Here is a 19,514-nt window from a genome sequence, read left to right as displayed (position 1 = left end):
GAGGTCCAAGGTCAACACAGCCGTCTACCAGGAAGTTTTAGAGCACTTCATGCTTCCTGCTGCTGACCAACTTTATGGAGATGCAGATTTCATTTTCCAACAGGACTTGGCACCTGCACACAGTGCCAAAGCTACCAGTACCTGGTTTAAGGACCATGGTATCCCTGTTCTTAATTGGCCAGCAAACTCGCCTGACCTTAACCCTATAGAAAATCTATGGGGTATTGTGAAGAGGAAGATGCGATACGCCAGACCCAACAATGCAGAAGAGCTGAAGGCCACTGTCAGAGCAACCTGGGCTCTCATAACATCTGAGCAGTGCCACAGACTGATCGACTCCATGCCACGCCGCATTTCTGCGGTAATTCAGGAAAAAGGAGCCCCAACTAAGTATTGAGTGCCGTACATGCTCATACTTTTCATGTTCAGTCTTTTCAGTTGGCCAACATTTCTAAAAATCCTTTTTTTGTATTGGTCTTAAGTAATATTCTAATTTTCAGAGATACTGATTTTGGGATTTTCATTAGTTATTTTTAAATGGAATAAACATTTGAAATATATCAGTCTGTGTGTAATGAATGAATATCTAAGTTTTACTTTTTGAATGGAATTACTGAAATAATTCAATTTGTTGATGATATTCTAATTATATGACCAGCACCTCTACATACTTACATTTGTAAGTATGTATGTATGCACAAGGTTAGTATGCGTAAGTGTATGTATGTATGAGGTTAACACTGTATGTATGCGCAAGGTGAGTATGTATATACATTCAAGGCACAGAAGAATGGGATCTGTAGCATAGTGGTTAATGTTCTTGCCTTTTGCGTGGGGGACCTGGGGTCAATTCCCACTCACTGCATCTGTCACTGCAGCAGGTCTGGGGTCATAAGTCTCTTTGGGGGGGATAAAAGTGACAGACAAATCACTAAATGTACATGGAAGAGGAAGGTTTTTGCCCATTTAATTAGTAGGTGATTATTCATTATCTATTAATTGTCAATGCTGTTTGGTGTCTTTATATTTAACAGATCATGCTGTCTGAGTCTGAGAAGAGGGAAATATTGCATTTTCTGTTCTAGAAAGTGGTTGAGTGGTGTAGTGGCAGAAATTTTTTTTTTCCATGCAGTAGGTTCCCAGTTCAAATCTCAGGCATGACCAATTACTTTACATTTTTTGCAGGGATAATAGTAGTTGTAGTAGATAATAATAATTTAATAACTGTTCAATATAGGGACATTAAAGCTCTCATTGATGTCTTATGTGAGGTCTTCATTTTCCAACGTCCATGTAGCACTACCTCTAATGCTAATTAAAAATGCCCCCCCACCCCCGCTCGTGGTGTTGTAGTTCTTTCTTTCGCTGGTCCAAATACAATTTGCTGGATTACGACTACAAAGACCAACATGCAGCTGTCGTGTTATTGACGCAAGTCTCTTTTGGATTGTACCACAGATATAAAACAGATTTATTCTTCAGCTGTGCAAAAGTGCCTTAAAGAAACAGAGCTTAGGGCTTGGTTAAAATCAATTGCTAGCAACGTATTTGAAGCCTACTGTTGCTACTTAATGAATGAGCGCCTACTAAAATTTCACATGATCATTAATGATTTTCACAAAGTTATGGTAACACTGAACTGTCTCCCTCTCCTCATTCTTCAAAGGCTGACAGAGAGAGCAAGAGCGAGAGAGAGAGCATAAGATTAACATTAAGTTGTCAGGTTACAGCTCTGTCCTGTAGCTACATCTTGTTAGTTAAATTAAATGAAACAGAATGGACAGTGTTGACCACGGAGGAGCTGAGGTTAGTAACATTAAAGCAAATTAGGGATGCAAACAAGTCCTTTTAAACTAATGAGGAGATTATTCTTTTGGATTTTGATGTACAAATCAAATGCTTCAAATGTTCTCATGTTGCCTATTTTTTATGTTAATTTCTACAAATGTATAAAGCAGTAAATTAAGACACAAAAGGCAAACATGAACTGTGATGATTCTGAGGTCATATTAACAATGTTTTCCTGCCATTATAATGTGATGACGATCAAACTGCTCGATGCTGCGCCATGAATGTACAATCGTTGTGGAGAGCATCAAAACTAATCATTTAAATTTTCCCAGATCTAATGGTTATAATTCAAACCCAGTAGACTTATTTAGCAAGTTTAGCTTTGGGGTGTAGTTTATTCAAAATCTGCTCTAGATTTTCCTACTTATTATTCACAGATGTGGTAATAGGCCCAACAATGTTCCAAATTATGTGGAATTGCATATTTCTTTATTGGAAAACAAATTTTCTTGGGGGATGACCACCAAACTCCTAACACAAAAATACCAACTTTTTTTTTTACATTATACTGCCATGTGAAAGCATGTTTTAATCCCCAGAGACATTTTTAGTATTATTTGTAAATGGACCTGCTTTATACCTGCCTCGGCTTCTCTTCTCCCTGCACTCAGTCACACACACACACACACCCCACCCCTTTACCTCTGGTCTCTCACTGCAAACACACTGGCTTTCACCGCCTGTCTCTCTCTCCATGTCTGCTCCCTGGGCAAAATTTATTTAATGAACTCCTGTGATTCAATGCAGCCTGAGGATTCCTCTAATCTAAAAACGTACAACTGCTATAGAAATTATGTCATGTTTTCCACCCCCTTAGTCCTGTTGTCCCCTGCTCCCCCCTTTTCTTTGTCAGCTGTCTGTTTTGTGTCTGTGCGTGGCACATGGGCGCTCTCCGCCTTTCTCCAGAGCACCCAAGGCTTCCTACACACCTGTGATGAGTTTTCAGCAATCAACCTCTCATGAATTAAACCCCCGTTCTACACTGAGGCCCTGTCTACACGAACATGGGTATTTTCACGGTTTGGCCGTTTGTCCACACAGAAACACAGTATCACGTCACTGAAACCAAACATTGAAAACCGCTGTCAGTGTTAAGATTTTAAGCAACGCCGGTTGCAGTGTTGTCATGTAGACTGTAAAACCGGAGTTTTTGCCCTGCGACATCAGAGTACGCAACGTTATCTGCTTTGTTTTATGTCAGATTGTCCGCCACTGCCTGCTTTGTTTACGATTTTAGGGATGGACTGCCGATTTCCAGCCGATCCCGATAATTAGTAAACAATTATCCCTTTGACTGATGTGGAACAGATATACATTTGCTGTAAAATTTTTAATCTTAGTGTCAAAATTTTGAATAACACAAAGTCCAGCATAAAACTTTGTTCAAAATAACAAGATTAAAGTTAATTGTCACATTTAATCTTTATAAATAGTAAATTAAATGAAGAGATGTTGCTCTTCTTCACGCGACTGACTAATGTGGCTAGGATGTGTTCAGACATTGTATCGATGCGGCACGACACAGTGTTATTGGAAACCAAGATCATGTCCAGCTTTTTTGCTTCTCTTTCACCAATCATACATTCAACCATGTTTTTGGCAGCTGGCAAGCACACGTCTTCAACGATTGTGTAGGGTAACCCCTTTTTTTGCTATTCTGTAACTGACCAGATGGCTCTGGTGCATTTTTGGTAGACCCACTGCAGTTTGTTTGGGCTGTTTTGCAACTCGTCCAGCTTTGATCTAAAAAACACAAGGGACTTTTGACATACACTGGCATGCTTGGTGTTCAGGTGGCGACGTAGATAAGACGGCTTCAGACAGCTGTTAGCCAGAACCTCGCTGCACACGACACACTGTGGCCAAAAAGGGCACAGTATCTGTAAAGTATGTGTACAGCACAAAGTTCACCGTCCATGAGCAGGATGACCTGCCCTCACAGGGCAGGCCAAAGAGCAGCGTCCACAGCAGGTCCTGCTGCCAACATGGCAGGTCCACATCACCAGCCATTGCGCCAATCACACACTAAGAGAATGTTATCCACAATCCCCTGACCCTCAATGGCATTAGTCTGGGCGTAGCTGATGATGGTGGGAGTGATGGCCTTAAGCCTGTTGGCCAACACCTTGGCGAGCACTGTGTAGTCTGCGCCTAGCACTGTCAGGGGCCAGTAGTCCCGCTTTTCCCTGCCGCCCTTGTAGATAAGGGAGACCCCCAGGAGGACTGGACCAGGCAGAAGTTGATCCTGGACAGCTGGAGCACAGTACGGACCACTCAACGCCATGAGTAGACACGGGCACCCTGATTCTCCATCCTCCAGACATCCACCAGGTCAGCCCCATGCATGTGCCGATGTCCCCGACCCCAGCCTACCTGCTGGGGTCGGGGACTCAGGATGTAGAGCCAGTTGCCCGCTAATTGGAAGATCAGCGGTTCAATCCCCAGCTCCTCAAGGCTGCATGTCGAAGTGCCCTTTGGCAGGATACTGAACCATGAATGGCCCCTGATGTTCCATCTGTGCATGAATGTGTGTGAATGTTAGTCTCCATTCAAGAGCTAAGGCTCAGTGTACAAATTTGTGTGTGCGACTGGGCTCGGCTCTCTATTCCTCTGCCTTTGGGATGTCACCTGCGCTATTGTTTTTGTTCAATAAACCTCCGTATACAGCAGGTGAAATAAGTATTGAACACGTCACCATTTTTCTCAGTAAATATATTTCCAAAGGAGCTACTGACATGAAATTTTCACCAGATGTTGGTAACAACCCAAGTAATCCAAACATACAAAGAAACCAAAACAAAGAACTTCAGAAATAAAGTTATGTGTAATAATGTGAAATGACACAGGGAAAAAGTATTGAACACATGAAGAAAGGGAGGTGCAAAAAGGCATGGAAAGCCAAGACAACAGCTGAAAACTATCAGTAATTAAAAAGAAATCCAGACCCTTGTCAGTGCAAATTAATATCAGCTGGTTCAATCCCAACTGATGGCCTACAAAAAGGTCTCATTGCCAAGGTGTCTCACAAGACGCCATCCCATGATGGGTAAAAACCTTCGCAACCTAATTGTTGCAAAATACAATGATGGCATTGGTTATAGGCGCATTTCTAAGCTTCTAAATGTTCCAGTGAGCAGTGTTGGGGCCATAATACGGAGGTGGAAAGACAATCATTTCACCATAAATTTGTTTCGACCAGGTGCTCCTCGCAAGATTTCTGACAGAGGAGTGAAAAGAATAATCAGAAGAGTTGTCCAAGAGCCAAGGACCACTTGTGGAGAGCTTCAAAAAGACCTGCAATTAGCAGGTACTGTTGTCTCCAAGAAAATAGTAAGTAATGCACTCCACCGCCATGGCCTGTATGCACGCTCACCACGCAAGACTCCATTGCTGAAGAAAAAGCATGTTGAAGCTCGTTTAAAGTTTGCTGCACAACATTTGGAAAAGCCAGTGAAATACTGGGAGAATATAGTGTGGTCAGATGAGGGCAAAATTGACCTGTTTGGATGCCATAATACACACCATGTTTGGAGGAGAAATGGCACTGCACATCACCCTAAAAACACCATACCAACAGTGAAGTTTGGGGGTGGGGCTGCTTTTCAGCAATGAGAGAGAGAGAGAGAGAGAGAGAGAGAGAGAGAGAGAGAGAGAGAGAGAGAGAGAGAGAGAGAGAGAGAGAGAGAGAGAGAGAGAGAGAGAGAGAGAGAGAGAGAGAGAGAGAGAGATCCTGACTGAAAATCCTCAAATAAACTATTGCTCTGTAGAAAGTCACACGGCTGTTTAGCAACCGCTTTCTCAAGGATCTTGGAGAGAAATGGAAGGTTAGATATAGGTCTATAGTTGGCTAAAACATCTGGATCAAGTTTGGGCTTTTTCAGAAGAGGTTTAATTACCGCTATTTTAAAGTATTGTGGTACATAGCCTGTTGATAGAGATAGATTGATCATATCTAGTATAGAAGTGCTGACTAAGGGTAAAACATATTTAAGCAACCTAGTCGGGATGGGGTCTAAGAGGCAGGTTGATGGTTTAGATGAAGAAATTATTGAAGTTAGGAACCTTAGAAGCAGCTGTAGAACCAGATATGTTTAGACTGCTTTGCTTCCCTCAATCTTTACCAACTGAGTTTAGAGATAAGTTGGTGCCAGTTGAGGGCAGGTCTTGGTGAATTTTGTTTCTAATAGTTAGAATTTTATCATTAAAGAAGCTCATGAAGTCGTAACTACTGAGAGCTATGGGAATACTTGGCTCAATAGAGCTGTGACTCTCTGTCAGCCTGGCTACAGTGCTGAAAAGAAACCTGGAGTTGTTTCTATTTTCCTCTATTAATGACGAGTAGTACGCTGCTCTGGCATTACGGAGGGCCTTCCTATAAGTTTTAAGACTATCTTGCCAAATTAAACGAGAATTTTCCAGTTTGGTGGAACGCCAATTCCTCTCAAGTTTCCGCGATATTTGCTTTAATTTGCGAGATTCAGTGTTATACCATGGAGCTAACCGTCTTTGTTTTATTATTTTTCTTTTTTAGAGGGGCCTGCTGCACTATCAACAAGATGATCGATTTGGGAGGGACTGAAACTAGCATAGGAGTCCTCCGTTACTTTGTAACTTGATAATGAGTTTAGAGCTGATGGAATCGCATCCTTAAATTTAGCTACAGCACTATCAGACAGACATCTTGTATAGAAAGTTTTGCCTAATGGAGTGTAGTTCAGCAATACAAACTCAAGTTATCAAACAGTGGTCAGATAAAGAGGGATTCTGTGGGAACACTATTAAATGTTCAATTTCAATACCATATACCAAAACAAGGTCGAGGGTGTGGTTAAAACAGTGAATCGGTTCATGAACACTCTGGGAGAAGCCAATGGAATCTAAGAGAGAGATAAACGTAGTACTAAAGCTGTCATTCTCAACGTCCACGTGAATATTAAAATCCCCTACAATAATAACTTTGTCCGTTTTAAGGACTAAAGTTGACAAAAACTCTGCAAATTCAGATAAGAATTCAGAGTACAGACCAGGTGCTCCGTATACTATAACAAAAAGAATTGGTTGCAGTGATTTCCAACTTGGGTGCGAAAGACCAAGAACAAGGCTTTCAAATGAGTTATAGTTTAGCTTAGGTTTAGAGCTGATTGATAGGCTAGAGTCGAAGATAGCTGCAACTCCACCTCCTCAGCCTGTGCCTCGCGGAATGTGAGTATTAATATGACTGGGAGGGGTGGATTCATTTAGGCTAACATATTCTCCATCACCCAGCCAGGTTTCAGTAAGACAAAATAAATCAATATCATAATCTGATATTAGTTCATTTACTAGTACACCTTTAGAAGAGAAAGATCTGATGTTTAAGAGTCCACATTTAACTCTCCTATTCGTTTGCACTATTGCTCTTGTGGTTTTAATTTTTATGAGGTTTTTATGTACAGCTCCTCTTCTGTTTACCTTTGATTTAAATATCGATGGTCGGGGAGCAGACACCGTCACTATAGGATTTTCACTAAGTAACTCCTGAAATGGAGGAGCAGAGAAGTGTGTTAGACTTCGACTCTGCCTCCTGGTCTCAACTCTGGGTTGTCATGGATTTGGTCCGCTAATAAACTTGGCCAGATTTCTAGAAATGAGAGCTGCTCCTTCCCAAGTGGGATGGATGCCGTCTCTCCGAATCAGACCAGGTCTTCCCCAGAAAGTCTGCCAATGATCTACAAAGCCCACATCGTTTGCTGGACACCACCTCGACAACCAGCGGCGGAATGACGACATGCGGCTATACATGTCATCACTGGTCAGATTTGGCAGGGGTCCAGAGAAAACTACGGTGTCTGACATTGTTTTTGCATATGTACACACCGACTCAACATTAATCTTAGTGACCTCCGATTGGTGTAACCGGGAGTTATTACAATGAATGTGAATAACAATCTTACTGTATTTACGTTTATCCTTAGCCAGCAGTTTCAAATAAGACTCAATGTCGCCCGCTCTGGCCCCAGGGATGCACTTAACTACGGCCGCTGTCTTCGCTAACTTCACGTTTCTCAAAATGGAGCTGCCAATGATCAGAGTTGGTTTCTCAGCGGGTGTGTTGCTGAGTGGGGAAAATCTGTTAGAAACATGAACAGGTTGATGGTGCCTCGTGGACTTTGAATGCTTACGACTATTCCTCCTTCGGACAGTCACCCAGCCCCCCCTTCCTGGCTGCACAGGAGATGCCGGGGGACGGCTACCACAGGCTAACTCAGGCCGTTCCGCACAGACTACCGGGGACTTGCTAGCTACAGTAGCTAAAGACTGATCTACCAAGGTGCAGAGCAGTACTTCTAAATCACTGAGCCTCGCCTCCATGTCTACAAATAAACTACACTTATTACACGTACCATTACAGCTAAAGGAGGCAGAGGAGTAACTGAACATCTGACACACGGAGCAGGAGAAAGTAGGAGAGAGAGAGGTAGAAGGAGAAGCCATCGCTAGCTGCTAAGCTAAAGTTGCTAATGGCTAAGCTAAAGTATTGTAGCGTCAGCTACCAAAACTTTAGAACAACTATGAGATTGAACAGCAGTCACTAAAAGATGGAAAGAACTGTGAGTGCTTAGGCAAAATTACTGTAAGAATAAGTGTTTAGCGGACAGTTGGCTGCTGTAATCTAACAAATGTAACTGTTATTTAGCGAGAGCAACACAACACGATAACAACACACAAGCACCGGAAACGGAAATGAGTCGACACGCTTACCGCAGTACGTCAGCAACCTCCGTGAATGATGAAGATGAAACGAGGGTGGACATTTCAGCAAGACAACGATCAAAAACACACAGCCAAGGAAACTCTCAACTGGTTTTAAAGAGAGAAAATAAAGCTGCTAGAATGGCCCAGCCAATCACCTGACTTAAATCCCACTGAAAATCTATGGAAAGAACTGAAGATCAAGATTCATAGAAGAGGCCCACGGAACCACGGAAGATTTGAAGACTGTTTGTGTGGAAGAATGGGCCAAAATCACACCAGAGCAATGCATGCGACTAGTTTCTCCATACAGGAGGCATCTTGAAGCTGTCATTACCAACAAAGGCTTTTGTACAAAGTATTGAATAAATATCAGTAAGCGTGTTCAATACTTTTTCCCTGTGTCATTTCTCATTATTACACACAACTTTATTTCTGAACTTCTTTGTTTTGGTTTCTTTGTATGTATGGATTACTTGGGTTGTTACCAACATCTGGTGAAAGTTTCATGTCAATAGCTCCTTTGGAAATATATTTACTGAGAAAAATGGTGACGTGTTCAATACTTATTTCACCCGCTGTATCTGACTCTAACCTGTCCTCTGTGTCTGCTTCTGAGTCCCAGTGTCCTTCACCATAACAACGTATCTGTATCCCTGGTCGAGAGAGAGAGAGAGAGAGAGAGAGAGTCAAAGTAATAATAATAAAAGGGTTTTGGCTCAACAGAATTCACTTCCATTAACCTGACAATCGACCAACCGAGAGACAATGAAAGTATTGTATTTTTAAACATTGTATGTATTTGTCCCGGTGTCAATGTACTCTTTTAGACCTCCATAAAAGTGTCAGGATGGAATACTGAGTGCACAGTCAGCAAAACAGCTTTGGACCCAATCTCAGAAACTAAACATGGCAGGATGAGTTTGTTTTGTGTGCAGTGTCCAAAAAATCCAAACAAAGTAGTCCAATAAAACAAGGTCATAAAACCAGACAAAGTAAATCCAAATAGGTAACATAAATGTCCACAGACAAAAGACCAAGAATCACATACACACAAAAGCAGCCAGGGAGATTAAACACAGATGAGACACATCAGGTAATCAAAGGGAAGACACAGACAGGGAATAAAGTGGGACAAGACACAAAACTTCCAAAATAGAGCAAGAAACACCAAACAAAATCCCAAACTGTGACAAAGTGATTAATTATGACACTATTCACTGAGTGTAACTACATTCTCTCTCTAAGCAGTGAGGAGGAGCTGGAAACTCTACACACTTTAGAAGTAATCTGAGGTGGGTGTTAGCACTTCACCACTAAATAAAGTGAAACCCAGCCAAGTTCTGCTCTGTGTTCTTATCTGCTCCCAGATCAATCAATATAGTGTATGTTATATGTTCCAGTCACTCCAGATATTTTATGTCTCAGTGCTCTGCACAACACATTTGGCATTCTCTGTATCAATTTCATATTAGAGTGAATGGAGGCAGGGGAATGTTTGAAAGCTCCCATAAGGGCTGTTTATATCTCACACTGCTGATGGAGCTCTTACTATATTGGAGGAGGCAATATCAGTCCTCTTCTGCAGAGTAGTAGAAGTAGTGGACTGTGGGAAGGGTGTGCTTGTGTGGGATAAGAACCGCCGACTGGAGTTTTGACAACAGAACAGCTGTTTGAGAAATTAACATGCTGTTAATTCTAGTTAGCAATTTAAATGTGAAAGTTCATGTTATCTTTCTTCCTTCAGGCAGAATTAATTTTTCCACTGCGTCTCTCTACAATCATTAACATTGTCTTGTCAGTCTTACATTTGTATCAAATACTATTATTCATGGACATTGAGTTGATCAAGGAACTGTGCGTGGAGTGAGTTTTGGCAATGCGTGATACTATATGCTCAAATTAACTTGTGATACAACAGCTGTATCTACCATTGGTCATGGTCCATATTCTTCATATTCATATCCATTTATCATTTAGACCTAACCAAAATCAAATCATTAACATATGCAACAGGCAACAGATGTGGTGTAAAAACAAAACACAAAACCAAACCACATGTTAACAGTGCACAAATTCAAGTTCAATATGCAATGCAAACTCTAGGTCGTTTTACATTAGTAGCTAGATTGACCCATTACTGTGACTGAAGAAAAGACAAAAATTGCTGAATGTCACATTGCTATAATCAGCCACTACTACTGGCCTGGAATGGAGGAGGACATTTGCTTGTGGGTGAGTTGGTATCTTGAAAATGTTGAGGTGAAACAAACATTCAGCAACTGCACAGAGGCCTTTACATATAATTTTAACTGATAATTTATAATTCATCCACCTATGTGCATTCCTGTCATGGAGCACTGGGGAGTGTAATGTGTAGGGCTTTCTGTGGATGTAACACTGAAGAACTGTTTTCAGTTACAGTCAAAATAGTTTTTTGTCTATTTTAGGTTGTTCAGTGTCCACAGTGTCAGTTGAGGAGGGCAAATATTAAAGAAAAGACATGGTACAATCCAATAGCGGTTAAGAAAATGATGGCATACACTGCAAACACAGTATGCAGGTACACAGGTTACAGAGCCTCTTGAAGTTGTTGGGATGAAGCTGGTGGGTAAACTTAGACTAACAAATGGTGTTAACCAGTACATGTGTGTCATGGTTGATTATTTCACCAAATGGATAGAAGCCTAGTTTTTACAAATTTGGTGCACCTAAATTACTGCTAGCAGACCAGGGCACAGAGTTTTACAACAAAGTGCAAGGGAGGGGCAATCCCAGGTGACATCTGTAGAGCAGCGGCCCACAGATCAGGTCCGGTGTTACAGTTTAACTGGTGGCTAAATTAACTGGTAATATTCCGAAGGTACAGTAACCATGCCTTATGTGTCCCCAATGTGTAATTAGGCCTACTGCTATGCTGACTTATTTCATGTCCTTCCTCCTCTTAAAACATCAGCTATGTGTTGTGTCAGCATCAAGTCAAGTCTGCTCTCATCATCATCCACAGACCAATGACATTGTGAAGAAACTGAATGGGACAATATAATGGTATGTTTTGTTTTTAATACATGAATGAATGAATTCTTGCTCTCATAGTATAATGTGTTGATTTGCTGTACCTAGCAGCAGTTTTATTATACATATGAACCCAAATTATCTTCTGCTTTCTCATGTCTATATTTAATCTGCATTTTGAGGTCCCTGAACAAAGTGGTGGCCGATCACCCCAAACATTGGAACCAGTTTTTGCAGTCAACCATGTTTGCACTTTGGACATAGAAGCAGCTGATGAATATGTACAGCCCATACTTTCTCATGTTTGGGAGGGAGGCAAGGTATACCTCAGATGTGCCAAAAGACTATGAAGTAAGATTGTGTACACTGCAGGGATGTGACAAGGTAGGTTAAGTACCAGCTTTAATAATCATGTATTCCTGCACTTCGGATAACATTGAGGGAGCAACAACGTACATGAAATCATTTTCCTTGTGAGTGCTTACCTAAGCTAACATAAGCTTGTCCCTGTGAAGTCATTTTAACATTGAACTGACCATGAATTGAAAAGATCTTACATGGCTCAAGTTAAAACTGGCAAACTAACCAAGATATGTTCTCTTTGTAGAGCGCTGGTCCACAAACACGATCCAGCTATTGGCAAGTGGACATGCTCCACAACTGTACATCCCAAACAACAGGACACAACAACAGTGTAACAATGTGAATATCTCTGTGGCCATCAATCATCAAAAAGTCATCATAATTATACTTAACGGAAAGTTTTTGTCTTGTACCCTGCGGACCAGTAAGTTAGATATTGAGGCTGGACATAGCAATGTCCTTGTTGAATGACACAGATTTGCAATACTATAACAGGTATATGTAAATATTATGTCTCTATTAACAGTAGACTACATTAATGCCTGTATCATATTTTACAGATGACCTGTGCCAGCTGTGTCAGGCTTGTGTTGGGGACAGCTCAGGGGCTGACATTGATGAGTGGGTAAGAAGCTTAATTCAGTTGCAGATTTGCGTGGAAGACCGGACTCCACCTTGGATAGGTCATCTCAACATCACTGGCTGTACTGTCACTATCACACAGTTGTTTAAAATAACCTAACTTGCATGTCTTTACACTTTCTAAAGACACTGATGCATGAATATACACCTTGGTTCCAAATTATTATGCAAATTGGAATTTGAATGGAGGGTTCACTAACGATATGCTGTGTTTACATCACTACACTGTAAAGTTTAGAACACTTTACTGTCTAGCCATTACTTACCCATGACAGAAACTAATGTGCGAGTATCAGCTGTTATCAATCATACAGTCAATGGTCCTGTCATGTACTGCACACGATAACTCTAAGTAAATTACATGATTAATTAGTTAGCTAGCTCACAACGATGTTTATCAGTGTGATGCTCTGACTTAATGAGGCGTGATGCCGTGACAGTTTAACAAGGCATGACAGTGCGCCTGCGCAAGCTTGGAGAATGACATATGACTTATGGAATTACTATAGTCATATCACCACCGCACTGGCGACCTGTCCAGGGTGTACCCCGCCTTGCGCCCGATGTCAGCTGGGATTGGCTCCAGCCCCCCCCCCGCGACCCTGTATGCATGATAAGCGGTTGACGATGGATGGATGGATATCACCACCCCGTTTTAGTAACGAAGCAATTTTTGCAAATTTGAACACAAAATTAAGCTATTTGGCAAAGAATATTTGCCAAACTATGTGGGTAATCAACATTGTAAGGAAATGAAATATCATAGAAATGTCAAAATACACTGGAGGGGGGCTTTGAGCATGGACCAGGCAGGAATATCGATTTTCGCCTCAAAATGCAATGGGTAATCCATGGACGATCAGATTATTTTGTCAGCCTATGCATGCCACTCACCTCCGCGAAGCCAGGAGGCTCAGCTAGCATCTCAAACCGAACATTTTTATCCACACCAAACAAACAAACACCAAGTATCTAAATAAATTTATATCACAACATAAATCACTCTGTAATCACTTTACATAGCTGCACAAGTTGCCTTCCTCATATCTCTTCTCTCATCCTACACGCAGGCCGACCATTCTACAGAAAGCTGAGCTCCAGCTCTGATTAGCTGTGTAACTCATCACTCAACTCACAAAACTCAGAGTTATTAGCCGACTAATAATAATAAAAACGCAGCAATATACATTTACAGTTACAACCGCTGACTTACTTTTGTCATTTTCGCTGTTATCAGTCCAAAAACAGCTGCATTATGTGTCAATAGAGATCGTTGTTGCGGGCCGCCATCTTGGTGAGGTCAATGAGCTCTTAGGTTATGTTTCTCTCGTCAAATTGAAAGAGAGTTGCTTTGGGGGAGACAATCTTTATCCTCTACTGACCAACTTGAGGAGCTACACAGACATCCAGTATACCAATCGATTAGTCTGCTCAAGACGAAGAAAACGACCGCACTTACAGCCATATGTTCTATTCTCAGCTTGTGCGCTTGTAAAGCACTTGGGTACTTTTGGTCACAGGAATATTGATCAATATTCACTGTTTTTATCAATATTTCAATGTTTTGGAAGCTTTGTCATTTGGAATGTGGTTGTATGGAGAAAAATAGTGTTTTAAAGAAAACTCCTAATAAAAGTGAACATATAAACAGTAAATATGGCCAAAACATGAACATGCCTGGTATATTTTTTGAAAAATTGCGTAATAACTGTTGTATATTAGTTTCTTTTCACGAAATTTATAGTTACAGTTTCTATTCTAGGTGTTTTAGAAGATATTCAGTTGCATTATGAGTTGGATGATGGTTTTGATGGTGATATTGCTATTAAAATATAGATTTTATACCAGGCGAGGATGAAATTATTATATTTACTCTTATACTCTTTAATAGAAAAATAAATAGGTTCATCCATATTCCTTAGCCTCAGACCTATCAAAGGAGACCAGAATTATGCATCTAGGCCTAATGGTTGAGGAGTTATTACTGATTTATTTTGGGTACGTTATTTCAGGTGTTTTTCCTGGAAATAGGTGTCTGTTTCCAAGTGGTTAAAAATTTAGTTTTTCAGTCAAACTCATGGATGGTATTGTGTTTTCGGGCTCTTTGGAACACTGAAATCAATGTCAGACACCTGTGATAATTAGTTTGCAATGTGAGGCCAATTAAAGGAAAACTACTTAAGAAGGACGTTCCACATTATTAAGCAGGCCACAGGTTTCAAGCAATATGGGAGTGAAAAAGGATTTCTCTGCTGCAGAAAAGCGTCAAATAGTGCAATGCCTTGGCCAAGGTATGAAAACCTTAGAAATTACACGAAAACCTAAGCATGATCATCGTACTGTAAAGAGATTTGATTCAGAGCACAGACGGGTTCATGTAGATAAAGGCATAATGAGGAAGGTTACTGCCAGACAAATTCATCGGATTAAGAGAGCAGCTGCTAAACTGCCATTACGAAGCAGCAAACTGCTGGTGCCTCTGGAGTCCCGAAAACCTCAAGGTGTAGGATCCTACAATTCGGCCACCCCTTGCCAAAGCTCACGAGCAGAAACGGTTGCAGTGGGCCCAGAAACACATGATTTACTATTCAAACAGTCTTGTTTACTGATGAGTGCCGTGCAACCCTGGATGGTCCAGTTGGATGTAGTAGTGGATTGTCACCATGTCCCTATAAGGCTGTGACGTCAGCAAGGAGGTGGTAGAGTCGTGTTTTGGGCCGGAATGATGGGGAGAGAGCTGGTAGGCCTCTTTAGGATTCCTGAATGTGTGAAAATGACCTTGGCAAAGTATGTAGAGTTTCTGACTGACCACCTTCTTCCATGGTAAAAAAAAAAACTGCGCCTTCTGTAGCAAAAACATCTTCATGTATGACAATGCACCATCTCATGCTGCAAAGAATACCTCTGTGTCATTGGCTGCTATGGGCATAAAAGGAGAGAAACTCATGGTGTGGCCCCCATCCTCCCCTGACCACAACTATATTGAGAACGTTTGGAGCATCCTCAAGCACAAGATCTATGAGGGTGGGAGGCAGTTAGCATCAAAACAGCAGCTCTTGGATATTCTGACATCCTGCAAAGAAATTCAAGTAGAAACACTCCATAAACTCTCAAGTTCAATGGATGCAAGAATTGTGAAGCTAATATCAAAGAAGGGGACCTTTCTTTGATATCAGCTTCACAATTCTTGCAGGTGTAAACCCAATAGCGATAGAACAGCCTTGAATGTAGATTATCCTTAAATCCTTTCTATTTTTATTAGAACTTAGTCTGGTAAGACCTGTAAGTCTGCAAAATACGATGATGATGCCAGATTTAAGAAAAATGTAATTTTCTCAAGTTTTAAGAAATACATAACATCAGTAAGACACTGTGAAACTGGCGGAGGACTTGGACATTTCCACTGCAGTAAAGACGTGAAATTGAGAATTTCTTTCTGCACCAAATTAAATCAACCTGATTTGTCTGGGGTCCCCAAAATAGCAATTAAGAGCCGTGGTTGAAGGTGTATTCCTATTATAATTAAAATGATGTTGAAGTAACCAGACCAAAAGTTTTGTAATCGTGGACAAAGATAAAACATGTGACTTAAGTGACACTGGGTTCAGACATCTTTCACACTTATCCTTTATTCCAAGGAAAATAGCAGATCATCTTGTTTTGGAAAAATGGACCCTGTGTACAACCTTGAAGTGAATCAGCAAGACGTGCACAAGATTAATCTATCAACGACTTCCTGCCACCAATCCTCACTGAATTGCTGTCCCAGTTCCTCTTCCCAAGCAGTCTTTGGTTTGGAGTTTGTTTAGTTGCAAAGATACAGAATCTGGTTCTACATTTCTGAGAACATCCCTCTTTGTTGTGGCTTAAAGTTAAGCAATCTATCCCATGGTTGTTGAGGAGGTAAGAAGGGGAAATTAGGAAAAGTTTTTGAAACAAAGTGACAAACAAACTTGAAGGTACCTAAAGAAATGGTTCACGGGTAATCCGTACAATGATGACACATTGGTAAATCTTCCAAAAATACCATCAGAATATAAATCACTAAACAATGTATACCTTTGTTACGCCATATTAAAAAAAGTAGAATTGACTGAAGAGGGAGGGAACAAATGATTCCTACACAGTGAACCAACTGGAGATGATGTTACAAATTTGAAGAGCGAGAAAATACACAAGCTTGTGGTAATGTGTATATAATAATTTCACCCAATTTATAGATTTTTCTCCAAAGCCAAATTTAGTAAAGGGTATCCCCACTAGTGATGTGCGATCCCACATTCCTATCTGATCCAATACCAAGTAATACCCAGGCTGGTATTGCCGATACTGATACCAATACTTTTTACATATTTTATTTCTAGTTTAATGTGACCTCCCCCTCCCGTTTCTGTATTTATGAGAGAAATAAGGAGAAGACTGTAGCCTTACCAATTCAAAATAATAGCTGCATAATGACAATCAAACTACTGTCATATTCTTTAATTATAATAAAAATATAAAAATATCCTGCTCAGAACTGCCGCTTCATAACATCATCCTATTATTGTGACAGACTTAATCTCAGATGTTTAGCAAAGTTTGCGGTATTGCCAAAGTATTTCACTGTCTTTGCGCATACATCACACAGAGCAACATTATTACCTTCACAGCTAAAATACAGCCAGACGTGACTGTTTTTACTGTCAGCCAGAGTCAGTATTCAATCTCGGGAAATGTAAGGAGCTGCAGCGGCTCACTTCAAAGAAGCTCCGTCACAGAGCCTTAGCCCAAACATGACTTTGACAGGCAGAAGGAAAAGTAGTTCCTATCAACCAAGTATAATTAGACCATCCTGGTGACAGTAAGATACTTATGATAAAATACACACTCACTCTAAATCATTGAGTTTAGATATCGATCCTTTTATATGAGTATCGATCCTAGAGCAGGAAATGTTGGTATCAGAAATACCGATATTTTAGGATCGATCCGCTTTGAGCACCCCGGGGCGGACACCATCAGGGCCTGCAGCCTTGTTGGAGTGGAGTCTACTCAGCTGTCTTCTCACCTGGTCAGCAGTGAGGCACACATATGTTACAAATAGGAGAGGGGTTGAGGAGGAGTCATCAAACTGGAGAAAGCTGTTAAACTGAGAGCCAGAGGAGGGGAAGTAGGGGTCTCCCAGGAGGAGGGTGGGGGACAGTGAGGAGGTTGGACAGGGGAGTAGTGGGGTTGGAGGTGGTAGAGGGCAGACAGCAGCTGAGTTAGTGGGGGGATGGGCTATTGAGTCAAATCTGTTAAAGAAATCTGTTTAAGTTTGTTGGCCCTGTCCAAGCTGCCTTCAACTCCTCTGCTGCTAGTCGATCTGAAGCCAGTGATGTTCTTCATGCCATTCCAGACCTCCCTCTTGTTGTTCTGCTGGAGTTTACGCTCCAGCTTCCTTCTGTACTTCTCCTTTGTCTCCATGATCTTCACCTTCCCCCTGAATGGCCCTCACCTCCTCCCTATTACCTTCACTGAAAGCTCTCCTCTTAGCATTCAGGATGTCCTTGATGTACTTTGTTACCCACGGTTTGTTTGGGTAACAATGGATAGTTTTTGCTAGGACAGTGCAGTCCACACAGAAGTTAATGTAGTCTATGATGCACTCAGTAAGCCGATCTGTGTCCTCTCCATGTGGCTCACAGTGTGCATCCTAGTCTGTCACCTCAAAACATCCCTGAAGTGTCTCATAGGCCTCCTCCAACCATCTCCTCACTGTCCTCACTGAGGCACATAGCAGTGATTGATGTGAACCAGGTCGGGGTCTGACCTGCCCCGGGGGGGGGCTGTATGCATCCTTAATGTTAGCAAATAGCAGGTCCAGGGTCCTCTCCTCTCTAGTATGGCAACTCACATACTAGGTGTCGTTGGTTAGTGTGGTGGCCATGGTGACTTGGTTGAAGTCACCATGGCCATCACATCATTATGACGGCACTCGGGTGTTGAGTCTGGAGTTCAGCAATGGTGGTGTGGATGATATAACACACAGACGTCAGGTTGGCAGAGGGCAGAATGTAAACAGCAACAGCGATGGCATGTGGAATTTTCCCGTGGAACAGCAAGCCCTCTGCCTTTATGCTTACTGCTCTCGGTGCAATCCGTTTCGGCCCGAACAGTCTGAAAGCAGTCGATGGAGACGTTGCGGTCAGGTATATCCTGGTGTTGCCAAGTCTCTGTGAAGCGCATTAAACTTCACTCCCAGAACTTCCTCTGACTCCAGGCTAACGCTGTTAGCTCATCCATCTTATTAGGCAGTGACCTCACATTGCCCATGATGAGAGAGGGGGGACATGGCTTAAATCTCCTTCTCCTAAGTCTCTGTTGTCTGGACCCCTCTCTCTTCCCTCGCTGTTTCATTCCTCCTCTGCACCCTCTGTGTGTCCTCCTCCAGATCTCAGTGGGGATGTCTTTGGGCCTGGGTGCCATGCCGCTCAGCGCGATCAGCTGATCCTGGGTGTAAACAAAGCAGCCATGTAGTTGCTGTGCAACGGTGCCATGGTTTACCAAGACTCTCCCAACTTGCATGTTTAGAGAGAGTGTAGTTTAAATTACATATAGACCAAAAATCACACATGTAAGATATAAAAAGAAAGTTAAAAAGTTAGAAAATAAGATGACAAATGACAGAGCAACTGCAACAGGCTGCATGCACGTTGGTGCATGCGCACTGACATACAGTCCCCTCCAAAAGTAAGGCAAATTCCTGTGTTTTTGTTGTTCACTGAAGACATTTTCAAAGTACTTCTTCGGACTGCAAAGCTTTCTGGGTATGTAGGCCATGAGGGTAGCTGATACAAAGTGCTAACCGTTGGACTTGTAAAATGGGAGAAACTAAACAGGTGAGGCTCCCTGCTGTTCTTGGTAAGACTCTACCAACTGACCATGTT

At 41.7% G+C, this 19,514-nt stretch overlaps 1 long non-coding RNA gene across 1 annotated transcript in view; it reads right to left on the bottom strand.

Moving 5' to 3' along the window:
• The window catches only part of LOC123986431, a 28,086-nt gene extending 14,214 nt beyond the window's left edge, over nucleotides 1-13,872 (bottom strand). Inside the window, exon 1 of the long non-coding RNA XR_006828880.1 lies at nucleotides 13,817-13,872. This is a non-coding gene — a long non-coding RNA (uncharacterized LOC123986431). The remainder of the gene's footprint in view (nucleotides 1-13,816) is intronic.
• Nucleotides 13,873-19,514: the final 5,642 nt, after the last annotated feature.

Source organism: Micropterus dolomieu, linkage group LG17 (genome assembly GCF_021292245.1).
Source record: "Micropterus dolomieu isolate WLL.071019.BEF.003 ecotype Adirondacks linkage group LG17, ASM2129224v1, whole genome shotgun sequence".
Classification (NCBI taxonomy): Eukaryota; Metazoa; Chordata; class Actinopteri; order Centrarchiformes; family Centrarchidae; genus Micropterus; species Micropterus dolomieu.
Note: the sequence above shows the minus strand (reverse complement) of the source record. Positions and strands in the feature narration are given on the sequence as shown.